Below are 11,340 nucleotides of genomic sequence, written 5' to 3'. Positions count from 1 at the left end.
GGTTGCCCCAAGGCACAGGACGCTTTAGCGAAGGTTTTAGGGTAGAAAGCTTGCATGTTAGAACAGGTTTCTGTCTAACTAAGCCAAGGTTACCGAGAACACAAGAAAAAAGGATTTTGGATACCGAATTAGATGTGAGCGAGAACTTATTTTGAACAAGGAGAACGAAGCGTAAGGGTTTATTATCTTGTACTAGGAAGAAGGGAGAGCTATCAGGGACTGGGCCTACAGTTTTCACTATTGCTTTTATAACGGGTAACGAACCTAGGACCTTTTGATTATTGATTTAGGTAGTAAATTTATGTTACTGTGTGCTATTTAATTTAATTTTGAGTTTATTTTTTACCAAACTTTGACTTTATGTCAAACATTTTCACAGCTTATCCTTATTTTTACAAAAATAACACTATTTGTACTATTCACGCAACATTTTTTATTAAGTTTTGGACTCACAAAGATATTTTTACAACTGTTTAACTTATTATTTTACAATTTTATACCTATTTTTAACCTAAATAACACTATTTGTACTATTCAGGCAACATTTTTTATTAAATTTTGGGGACTCGCAAAGACATTTTTTCAACTTTTTAATTTATTATTTTACAATTTTATGTTAATTTTTTACCAAAATAACACTATTTATACAACATTTTTATTAAATTTTGGACTCACAAGATATTTTTACAACTTTTTAACTTATTATTTTACAATTTTATACCTGTTTTTAACCTAAATAACACTATTTGTACTATTCAGGCAACAATTTTTATTAAATTTTGGACTCACAAAGACATTTTTTCAACTTTTAACTTATTATTTTACAATTTGATATTAATTTTTTACAAAAATAACACTATTTGTACTATTCAGGAAAGACTTTTTAGTTACATTTTCGACACACAAAGTGTGTGTTCTCAACTTCTATCTGTTTATTTTCACAAGTCTAGGCTTATTTTTACCAAAATAACACAATTCAATCTGTTCAGGAAAGACTTGTAGTTACATTTTCGACACCACAAAGTGTTTGTTCTCAACTTCTATTTGTTTATTTCACAAGTTTAGGCTTATTATTACTCAAATAACACAATTTCATCTATTCAGGATATTTTGTATTTACAAGAGATTTTTTCACTTTTAATTTATTATTTACAAGTTTATGCCTATTTTTTACTCAAATAACACAATTCTATTTGTTTAGGAAAGACTTTTAGTTATATTTTCGACACACAAAGTGTGAGTTTTTATTTTTTATCTGTTTATTTTACAAGTTTAGCCTAATATTTACTCAAATAACACGACTTGAACGTGTTTTTTATTACATTTTGGACACACACACACACACACACACACACACACACACACACATACACACACAGATATATTTTCCAAGTTTACAGGATTATTCTCTAGTTTACTCAAATAACACAATTTAGATGTGTTTTGAATTAAATTTTGTACACATGAAGTGTGTTTCGTCAAGTTTTACCCTTTTATTTTACAAGTTTAGGCTTAATATTACTCAAATAACACAATTTAATCCAGTCAGGTAGGATTTGTTATTTTATTTTGGATGCACAAAGAGATGTTTTCAACTTTTTTACTGATTATTTGCAGGGTATGTATTAATTTTATTTATTTTGTTTTGTATCATATATACATTTACAAATTTTAACTTAGAGTTTAGTATTTATTTAAATATTTTCGAAAACACTAAAGGAAAAGTACTTTTAGCTAAAATGTAAGCCACAGAATATATTATTATTATTATTATTAGGGTTTACTGATTTCCAATATGCTATTTTGGTTCTGTATTTCTATATGTATTTATTTAGGTCAGGTTACGCCTGCTACGTAGGAAAGTTTGTTTATTTTAGAGTTTGCTAAGTATTTTGTTACTTTTATACTAGGTAAAGTTTTCTAATATATCAGGTAGGCTCCATCCATATACTTTTGTTTTTGCTGTTTGGAGATGTGATCAGCATCACTCTCCATCTGCTTTTTATTTTATGTACCCTAATATTATTTTGAGGCTTAGTGAATTCTAGAGCCTATTTATGCAGGAGAGAGGGCTTGAAAATTCTGATCTCAGATAACTCCACAACTTTTTGTCAGAGTTTTTTAAAGGATATTTTATATTTATTATGTGCCACTAGAATATCAAAGCTTGCTTAATTTTTATGTCTGTAACGCTGTTATTGTATTTCTAGCTAAGGGCTTACTGGATAAGGTACACGAAATGTTTATCATTTCGACTATTTATTTTTATACGAGGCCAAATGTTTAGTTTAACGAAATTATTGTGTGTCTATAAAGACTGAAATTCCTTTACCGATGGGTCCATAACTGGACGCTTACCAACATTGTTTCTTTTTTTTGTTTTTAATATAACTATTTATCAATATATTGACAATTCACAGGACAAGACGAAGTTCTCAGACGACTGACTATATTGGACCATAGGTCCACTTGCTAAACTTTTTTCTATGCTAGAAGAATAATTTAGCCTTATAGCCTTTTTCAAGTATTTTTGAAGTATTACTGGTTTTTGGGTGCATCAACATTTGGGTTATTTCCATTTGGTTTATTATACGAGGCTACAATCACTATCTGAACACTGAAATTCTCTGATTGAAACTAAAAGCTTAGGCTGTAACTAGAGACTTAGTATGTATATCGACAATTTATAGGACAACACGAACTTTACAAAGGATTATAGGTGACGTAGGCCCACACGCCAGAGCTTGGTTAACCTGCAAGAAGCATTTACAGCTAATATTACGAGGAAATGAGGTTGATTTTTTACTGTTTCACAAGAATGCTACCTTTTATACACCAATATTTGCTTTTTCAAGTAACTACATGTACCAGAAGCACTTACAGGTCAACTCTAACTAGACTTCGACTTATTCTATATCAGGTGCTAAATTTATAAAAGAACTATGATTGTGTATATTTCTGAGGAAGTACGCAAAAGCAGATTACCCGATTAAAGTATCTGAAAAACAGATTTTTCTATGCAAGTATATTTTTATTGACTGGATTATTTAACAGATCAAAACAGGAAGACTGCAAAATTCATTAAACGTAGTTCTATAGTATAGGTGGTTTCAGAGATATAAAAAGAACAAATATAAGATTTCGCTTTTTTGCTTCTGAGGCTAAATCGCGACGCTAAGGGTAAATGGCGAGGAAATGTAACGGAGGAGGAAACAGTCCAAAAGTTATGGGCTGCATGTAAGTTAATACCACAGAGATATTACAGTAGGTGTAGGTTCTTCCACCAGAACATTTCTATCATAATAATACTGGTTATGCTGTACTGTTAGCTAAAGATGCTGATATTTGAGAAACTTAATAGCTTATTTGCAAAATTTTTAGATAAATAATAATCTGTTAGACTGTAAACATATTTTATATCCATTCTGCAAAAGATCCGATGACAAAATTTAAAAATTGTTATCTCCCAGACAGGGACTCGAACCCTGGACAGATAGGTTAAAAGCCTAACGCTATACCAACTAAGCTATCTGGGCACAAGGTATTCTTTTTTGAAAAGTTAGTTATGTTAAGAAATATATTGAAACACTTGAGAACACTTTTGGTCTGGTTCGACAGACAAGGAGACAACATTTCTAAATGTTTACAGACTGGGTGTATTTTTCCACTATAGAGGCCTTCACTATATGTAATTCGAAACGCTAAAGTTCAGCTAGCTTCCAAAATTGAGGTAAAGATTGTGTTTGGCGAGATTAACAAGTTACAATTATATCCAGTTACGGACAAATAAAGCTAAAACTCTTAGATTTACTGTACTAGCCAAGTTTTAGTAACATTTTCTTCACTTTAGTACAAATACCAAAGAAATAGGTATATTTTATTTATAATTTGACAAAATGTACTAGTATTTAATTCACAAAGTTAGGTAAAAAACAGTATTTTTTAAAAATATTGTTACTGCCTTCAAATTTTATGTTATTTAGCCACTAACAACTGATTTACACTGTTTGACATCCTTTAAATAGCAAAAGAAGGAATTATTTGTTTAGTATTTTTACTACTTTATATTTATTTAAGAAAACAATTCTACAGTTTAACTTCATTTTAACAAATTGTTACTAATTTATATATCAAAGTTATGTTATTTAGAGTGTATGAAGGCGTATAAAGTTAATATTTGTACTTATCAGTTCAACTAACAATTATATTTTACACACAAAAGATAATGTTTACAGTTAAATTACTTGAATCAGAGAATAATATTTTACAGTAATTGATTCATTCAGCACTAGTCAGTACTTTTATGTTTCAGAAAGTTTTCTTAATTTTCTATTACGCATGCTATTTTGGGCTATTTTTAAAATGTATTTCTAAGGCAAACTGGTTTAATTTTCTGCTTATAATGCAAAGTTGACATAGTTTACGCACAATGCTTTGTACATTTGTTATATTCTCTACTTACAATCCAAATATTATGCTTATTTAATGTATAACTAACTAACTCTCTAGTCTTCTTAAACCCGAATGTTCTTGGCTGCAGCAACACATGCCTTTCATCTGTCCTTGTCCTGAGCAAGATCTATATACTCCTTTCCTTCCCTACCAATTTCCTTTAGGTCCATCTCTACATTATCCCTCCATCTTTGTTTTGGTCTTCCTATTGGTCTTTTACCATCAGGTTTCCCAACAAAAATCCTGTATACTATTTTTTCCTCTCCCATTCGTACCACATGATCTACACACCTAAGTCTTCTTGATTTAATCATTCTAATACTATCTGGACATGAATACAAATTATGTACTTCTAAATTATGTAATCTTCTCTACTCATCTGTCTCCTCATCTGTTTTAGGCCCAAGTATTTTCCTAAGTATTTTATTTTCAAATATTCTCAATTTATGTTCCTTTTTCAATGTAAGGGATCAAGTTTATTTACTGTATTTAACTTTTATTTTTTGTAATTAACAAAAATTAAAAGCTTATACTGTAGTTATTAGATCTTTTTCTATCAGCTTATTTTGAAATTAATATTATTAGGTATAGTCATTGATTTATAACTATATTGCTTTTTATCCATTTATCTAAGAATACACACAGACAAACACATCTGTTCACACTTTTATGTACATAGATATGCCTTTTTTCAATATTTTAGTATGAAGATTGCACTTTAGCTATTTAAGCAAGTGTAGGAAAGGTAGGATTTCTGAGAATTTGTTGCAGGATTTTGTTGTCCAAGTATAGATGAGAACTGAGCTGGGAGACTGCTTTGAACCTTTTCATGAGAGTTTGCATGTGAACTGTATGCAAATTGAGCACTATTGACTGTGCATGCTTCTAAGTTTTGCTGTTATTTTACATCAAGTCTGTGAGACTGTAGTCAGTTTTCCCTCTTCAAGTAGTTTTTATTGATTGTATTTGTATATGTTTTGGGGACGAGGCAGTTTGTTGTAGAATATTTTTACCTGATTGTTTTGAGATATTGAGTGTCTGCTGTTTTACTTGTAATTATTTTCCTTCTTGTGTTGTGTATTTGACTATATTTTGTCCAAGTTTGTAATATTTAGAATAATTGTTATTGACTTGTAGATGTAGGGAGTAATAATCCTTTGCAAGATGCTCTATACTTTAGTCTGAACATTATTCTTAGTGTTCACTTTTGAAGCCTTAGTATTCTGGTAGTATTATTAATGTAGAGGTAAATTATGCTGAAATGTAGGCATTTTTCTGATAAATTATACTCACTTAGTTGTTTCAGCAGGTAGAAGTTGCATGATGGTTTACTGCTGATTATGTTAATTTGCTCTTCTTATGTACTACGTATGATGTAGCTTACTTGAGTAATTGGAATTTTCTACTGAAAAAAGGATTGCTTGTCTATTTTATTCCTATGTTGTTGAGTTTGTCCATAAGCAAGCCATGTTTTTACTCTATCCTATGCCTTGAAAGAATCTAGATATATTGTGTTTGCAGTTTTATGTTTCTCTAAGGTTTCAGCTATGTAGTTTTTTAAACTGTGCTATGGGTGTGACTATTGATTTCTCTTTCTGGATGCCATGTTGGTTTCTGTGTATTCCTCTTGCTGCTTGAATCTGACTTAGGTTGTTTGCTTTTCTTCTTTGATCTTTATTTGTTTATTTGTTCAGTATTTTTTATTTTTTAATATTTTTTTACATAAAAAATTCAAAGAACATTGTTAAAGTCAAAGCGTGTTAAAATTCAATTTTTCAAAGTTAAAGTTTTAAAAATACAATTTTCTAAAATTAAAAGTTATAATAGTATATTTTTGTTAGTAGAAGTTTTTATACTAGGGCAAATTATTTTGTTGTTAATGTAAAATTTGTTAGTTAATGTAAAATTAAAGTAATTGAAAATCAATTTTTCAAAGTTAAAGTTTTAAAAATACAATTTTCTAAAATTAAAAGTTATAATAGTTCATTTTTGTTAGTAGAAGTTATTATACTAGAGTAAATTCTTTTGTTGTTAAAATAAAATATGTTAGTTAATGTAAAATTAAAGTAATTAAAATTCAAAGAAATAAAAAATACTGAACAAATAAACAAATAAAGATCAAAGAAGAAAAGCAAACAACCTAAGTCAGATTCAAGCAGCAAGAGGAATACACAGAAACCAACATGGCATCCAGAAAGAGAAATCAATAGTCACACCCATAGCACAGTTTAAAAAACTACATAGCTGAAACCTTAGAGAAACATAAAACTGCAAACACAATATATCTAGATTCTTTCAAGGCATAGGATAGAGTAAAAACATGGCTTGCTTATGGACAAACTCAACAACATAGGAATAAAATAGACAAGCAATCCTTTTTTCAGTAGAAAATTCCAATTACTCAAGTAAGCTACATCATACGTAGTACATAAGAAGAGCAAATTAACATAATCAGCAGTAAACCATCATGCAACTTCTACCTGCTGAAACAACTAAGTGAGTATAATTTATCAGAAAAATGCCTACATTTCAGCATAATTTACCTCTACATTAATAATACTACCAGAATACTAAGGCTTCAAAAGTGAACACTAAGAATAATGTTCAGACTAAAGTATAGAGCATCTTGCAAAGGATTATTACTCCCTACATCTACAAGTCAATAACAATTATTCTAAATATTACAAACTTGGACAAAATATAGTCAAATACACAACACAAGAAGGAAAATAATTACAAGTAAAACAGCAGACACTCAATATCTCAAAACAATCAGGTAAAAATATTCTACAACAAACTGCCTCGTCCCCAAAACATATACAAATACAATCAATAAAAACTACTTGAAGAGGGAAAACTGACTACAGTCTCACAGACTTGATGTAAAATAACAGCAAAACTTAGAAGCATGCACAGTCAATAGTGCTCAATTTGCATACAGTTCACATGCAAACTCTCATGAAAAGGTTCAAAGCAGTCTCCCAGCTCAGTTCTCATCTATACTTGGACAACAAAATCCTGCAACAAATTCTCAGAAATCCTACCTTTCCTACACTTGCTTAAATAGCTAAAGTGCAATCTTCATACTAAAATATTGAAAAAAGGCATATCTATGTACATAAAAGTGTGAACAGATGTGTTTGTCTGTGTGTATTCTTAGATAAATGGATAAAAAGCAATATAGTTATAAATCAATGACTATACCTAATAATATTAATTTCAAAATAAGCTGATAGAAAAAGATCTAATAACTACAGTATAAGCTTTTAATTTTTGTTAATTACAAAAAATAAAAGTTAAATACAGTAAATAAACTTGATCCCTTACATTGAAAAAGGAACATAAATTGAGAATATTTGAAAATAAAATACTTAGGAAAATACTTGGGCCTAAAACAGATGAGGAGACAGATGAGTAGAGAAGATTACATAATTTAGAAGTACATAATTTGTATTCATGTCCAGATAGTATTAGAATGATTAAATCAAGAAGACTTAGGTGTGTAGATCATGTGGTACGAATGGGAGAGGAAAAAATAGTATACAGGATTTTTGTTGGGAAACCTGATGGTAAAAGACCAATAGGAAGACCAAAACAAAGATGGAGGGATAATGTAGAGATGGACCTAAAGGAAATTGGTAGGGAAGGAAAGGAGTATATAGATCTTGCTCAGGACAAGGACAGATGAAAGGCATGTGTTGCTGCAGCCAAGAACATTCGGGTTTAAGAAGACTAGAGAGTTAGTTAGTTATACATTAAATAAGCATAATATTTGGATTGTAAGTAGAGAATATAACAAATGTACAAAGCATTGTGCGTAAACTATGTCAACTTTGCATTATAAGCAGAAAATTAAACCAGTTTGCCTTAGAAATACATTTTAAAAATAGCCCAAAATAGCATGCGTAATAGAAAATTAAGAAAACTTTCTGAAACATAAAAGTACTGACTAGTGCTGAATGAATCAATTACTGTAAAATATTATTCTCTGATTCAAGTAATTTAACTGTAAACATTATCTTTTGTGTGTAAAATATAATTGTTAGTTGAACTGATAAGTACAAATATTAACTTTATACGCCTTCATACACTCTAAATAACATAACTTTGATATATAAATTAGTAACAATTTGTTAAAATGAAGTTAAACTGTAGAATTGTTTTCTTAAATAAATATAAAGTAGTAAAAATACTAAACAAATAATTCCTTCTTTTGCTATTTAAAGGATGTCAAACAGTGTAAATCAGTTGTTAGTGGCTAAATAACATAAAATTTGAAGGCAGTAACAATATTTTTAAAAAATACTGTTTTTTACCTAACTTTGTGAATTAAATACTAGTACATTTTGTCAAATTATAAATAAAATATACCTATTTCTTTGGTATTTGTACTAAAGTGAAGAAAATGTTACTAAAACTTGGCTAGTACAGTAAATCTAAGAGTTTTAGCTTTATTTGTCCGTAACTGGATATAATTGTAACTTGTTAATCTCGCCAAACACAATCTTTACCTCAATTTTGGAAGCTAGCTGAACTTTAGCGTTTCGAATTACATATAGTGAAGGCCTCTATAGTGGAAAAATACACCCAGTCTGTAAAAATTTAGAAATGTTGTCTCCTTGTCTGTCGAACCAGACCAAAAGTGTTCTCAAGTGTTTCAATATATTTCTTAACATAACTAACTTTTCAAAAAAGAATACCTTGTGCCCAGATAGCTTAGTTGGTATAGCGTTAGGCTTTTAACCTATCTGTCCAGGGTTCGAGTCCCTGTCTGGGAGATAACAATTTTTAAATTTTGTCATCGGATCTTTTGCAGAATGGATATAAAATATGTTTACAGTCTAACAGATTATTATTTATCTAAAATTTTGCAAATAAGCTATTAAGTTTCTCAAATATCAGCATCTTTAGCTAACAGTACAGCATAACCAGTATTATTATGATAGAAATGTTCTGGTGGAAGAACCTACACCTACTGTAATATCTCTGTGGTATTAACTTACATGCAGCCCATAACTTTTGGGACTGTTTCTCCTCCGTTACATTTCCTCGCCATTTACCCTTAGCGTCGCGATTAGCCTCAGAAGCAAAAAAAGCGAAATCTTATATTTGTTCTTTTTATATCTCTGAAACCACCTATACTATAGAACTACGTTTAATGAATTTTGCAGTCTTCCTGTTTGATCTGTTAAATAATCCAGTCAATAAAAATATACTTGCATAGAAAAATCTGTTTTTCAGATACTTTAATCGGGTAATCTGCTTTTGCGTACTTCCTCAGAAATATACACAATCATAGTTCTTTATAAATTTAGCACCTGATATAGAATAAGTCGAAGTCTAGTTAGAGTTGACCTGTAAGTGCTTCTGGTACATGTAGTTACTTGAAAAAGCAAATATTGGGTGTATAAAAGGTAGCATTCTTGTGAAACAGTAAAAAATCAACCTCATTTCCTCGTAATATTAGCTGTAAATGCTTCTTGCAGGTTAACCAAGCTCTGGCGTGTGGGCCTACGTCACCTATAATCCTTTGTAAAGTTCGTGTTGTCCTATAAATTGTCGATATACATACTAAGTCTCTAGTTACAGCCTAAGCTTTTAGTTTCAATCAGAGAATTTCAGTGTTCAGATAGTGATTGTAGCCTCGTATAATAAACCAAATGGAAATAACCCAAATGTTGATGCACCCAAAAACCAGTAATACTTCAAAAATACCTTGAAAAAGGCTATAAGGCTAAATTATTCTTCTAGCATAGAAAAAAGTTTAGCAAGTGGACCTATGGTCCATATAGTCAGTCGTCTGAGAACTTCGTCTTGTCCTGTGAATTGTCAATATATTGATAAATAGTTATATTAAAAAAAAAAAAAAAGAAACAATGTTGGTAAGCGTCCAGTTATGGACCCATCGGTAAAGGAATTTCAGTCTTTATAGACACACAATAATTTTCGTTAAACTAAACATTTGGCCTCGTATAAAAATAAATAGTCGAAATGATAAACATTTCGTGTACCTTATCCAGTAAGCCTTAGCTAGAAATACAATAACAGCGTTACAGACATAAAAATTAAGCAAGCTTTGATATTCTAGTGGCACATAATAAATATAAAATATCCTTTAAAAAACTCTGACAAAAAGTTGTGGGTTATCTGAGATCAGAATTTTCAAGCCCTCTCTCCTGCATAAATAGGCTCTAGAATTCACTAAGCCTCAAAATAATATTAGGGTACATAAAATAAAAAGCAGATGGAGAGTGATGCTGATCACATCTCCAAACAGCAAAAACAAAAGTATATGGATGGAGCCCTACCTGATATATTTAGAAAACTTTACCTAGTATAAAAGTAACAAAATACTTAGCAAACTCTAAAATAAACAAACTTTCCTACGTAGCAGGCGTAACCTGACCTAAATAAATACATATAGAAATACAGAACCAAAAATAGCATATTGGAAATCAGTAAACCCTAATAATAATAATAATAATATATTCTGTGGCTTACATTTTAGCTAAAAGTACTTTTCCTTTAGTGTTTTCGAAAATATTTAAATAAATACTAAACTCTAAGTTAAAAATTTGTAAATGTATATATGATACAAAACAAAATAAATAAAAATTAATACATACCCTGCAAATAATCAGTAAAAAAGTTGAAAACATCTCTTTGTGCATCCAAAATAAAATAACAAATCCTACCTGACTGGATTAAATTGTGTTATTTGAGTAATATTAAGCCTAAACTTGTAAAATAAAAGGGTAAAACTTGACGAAACACACTTCATGTGTACAAAATTTAATTCAAAACACATCTAAATTGTGTTATTTGAGTAAACTAGAGAATAATCCTGTAAACTTGGAAAATATATCTGTGTGTGTATGTGTGTGTGTG

At 29.9% G+C, this 11,340-nt stretch overlaps 1 protein-coding gene across 1 annotated transcript in view; it reads left to right on the top strand.

Annotated features, from left to right (window-relative positions):
• LOC145986690 (aminopeptidase N-like) overlaps nt 1–11,340 on the top strand; it is a 120,197-nt gene that overhangs the window by 9,924 nt on the left and 98,933 nt on the right. The gene's annotated exons all lie outside the window — the stretch shown is intronic.

The sequence above is a fragment of the Lepisma saccharinum genome, chromosome 4, assembly GCF_977018435.1.
Source record: "Lepisma saccharinum chromosome 4, izLepSacc3.1, whole genome shotgun sequence".
NCBI classification, from domain to species: domain Eukaryota; kingdom Metazoa; phylum Arthropoda; class Insecta; order Zygentoma; family Lepismatidae; genus Lepisma; species Lepisma saccharinum.
The sequence above is the reverse complement of the archived record's forward strand: the minus strand, read 5'-3'. Positions and strand labels throughout refer to the sequence as shown.